Here is a 2106-nt window from a genome sequence, read left to right on the forward strand (position 1 = left end):
CGACCGAGACTCGAACTCGGGACCTTTGCCTTTCGCGGGCAAGTGCTCTACCAACTGAGCTACCGAAGCACGACTCACGTCCGGTACTCACAGCTTTACTTCTGCCAGTACCTCGTCTCCTACCTTCCAAACTTTACAGAAGCTCTCCTGCGAACCTTGCAGAACTAGCACTCCTGAAAGAAAGGATATTGCGGAGACATGGCTTAGCCACAGCCTGGGGGATGTTTCCAGAATGAGATTTTCACTCTGCAGTGGAGTGTGCGCTGATATGAAACTTTCTGGCAGATTAAAACTGTGTGCCCGACCGAGACTCGAACTCGGGACCTTTGCCTTTCGCGGGCAAGTGCTCTACCAACTGAGCTACCGAAGCACGACTCACGTCCGGTACTCACAGCTTTACTTCTGCCAGTACCTCGTCTCCTACCTTCCAAACTTTACAGAAGCTCTCCTGCGAACCTTGCAGAACTAGCACTCCTGAAAGAAAGGATTTTGCGGAGACATGGCTTAGCCACAGCCTGGGGGATGTTTCCAGAATGAGATTTTCACTCTGCAGCGGAGTGTGCGCTGATATGAAACTTCCTGGCAGATTAAAACTGTGTGCCCGACCGAGACTCGAACTCGGGACCTTTGCCTTTCGCGGGCAAGTGCTCTACCAACTGAGCTACCGAAGCACGACTCACGTCCGGTACTCCCAGCTTTACTTCTGCCAGTACCTCGTCTCCTACCTTCCAAACTTTACAGAAGCTCTCCTGCGAACCTTGCAGAACTAGCACTCCTGAAAGAAAGGATATTGCGGAGACATGGCTTAGCCACAGCCTGGGGGATGTTTCCAGAATGAGATTTTCACTCTGCAGCGGAGTGCTAGTTCTGCAAGGTTCGCAGGAGAGCTTCTGTAAAGTTTGGAAGGTAGGAGACGAGGTACTGGCAGAAGTAAAGCTGTGAGTACCGGACGTGAGTCGTGCTTCGGTAGCTCAGTTGGTAGAGCACTTGCCCGCGGAAGGCAAAGGTCCCGAGTTCGAGTCTCGGTCGGGCACACAGTTTTAATCTGCCAGGAAGTTTTAAGGCTTCTATATCTTTGGGGGGAAAATATCATGAAGTACATCAATCGCCGAGTGATTTCGTCAATCCACCTTGAGTGCTACACCTGACTGGTTTTACGAGATAGAAGTTACAGGGTCCACTAAAGCACTTAGCTGAATACTGAACCCTGACATCCTTACACATGTCTATGGTCCAATAAATTGTGGGTCAATCTATATCAAGCTTCCTAAAGAAACAGCTGATAAGCAAGCATGTGTTAATGTCAAAAATAATAACGTCCAGGCTTGATTTGTATGGTCATTCCTGGCTTGCCAGAGAAATATTAAACAATATTAATAGTACATCTCTCGATACAGTAGATACCTTAAAATTCATAAGTGTAACAACTTTGAGTGTATCGAGTTCACCATCAAGATATAGGACATAACTAAATCTGAGGTGCAGAATACTAGAATGTCGGTTCATGTTTAAGGCATGGGGAAATGCAAATCAGATGCACAGAACAAGCAGGATAAAGTTATAGTAGTCAGATCTCTCTATTTCTCAAAATTTGTCAGTAACCATAACATGCATGGGAACATGCTGCTGGTCTCAGATGGGGTAAATAAGAAGAAAGACAATTATCATTACTGTTTAATCGAGTACATGTCACACCTGCTTCCTTTCCAAATCAGTAAACACAATGGTAAACAGCAGATCTACTGAAGGTGTCTGAATACCTTCTCCTCAGACAAATTATTAGCAAAGCATCTAGTAGATTGTGATGTCAACACGTTGGTACTTGCTATGTGCCTACCGAGGAAAAGAATTTCATAAAGTTTAATAATGCTCTCCATCAGGAGCGATGCCCATTTGGTTGCATGCCGACTTTGCATGCTTCCTCGCTTCTGTGATCTACTGTGAAGGTGAGCCTACAACCTCAAATACTACCTTCACACGTATTTCCCACCAAATATGCAAATGAACTGTAGTCATCAATCTAGTCAAGCCTATGAATCAAAAGTGCGTCAGTATTTCGAGAAGGGCATGGGACAAGGCAGTAAGGATTTAGACCTAACTGCACCA

The 2106-nt window shown here is 45.8% G+C and overlaps 1 non-coding gene across 1 annotated transcript; it reads left to right on the forward strand.

The window, feature by feature from the left end:
- The first annotated feature begins 959 nt into the window (after positions 1–959).
- Trnap-cgg (transfer RNA proline (anticodon CGG)) lies at positions 960–1034 on the forward strand. Its single transcript has one exon. It is a non-coding gene; the product is annotated as a tRNA-Pro (tRNA).
- Positions 1035–2106: the final 1072 nt, after the last annotated feature.

The sequence above is a fragment of the Schistocerca serialis genome, chromosome 2 (assembly GCF_023864345.2).
Source record: "Schistocerca serialis cubense isolate TAMUIC-IGC-003099 chromosome 2, iqSchSeri2.2, whole genome shotgun sequence".
Lineage (NCBI taxonomy): Eukaryota > Metazoa > Arthropoda > Insecta > Orthoptera > Acrididae > Schistocerca > Schistocerca serialis.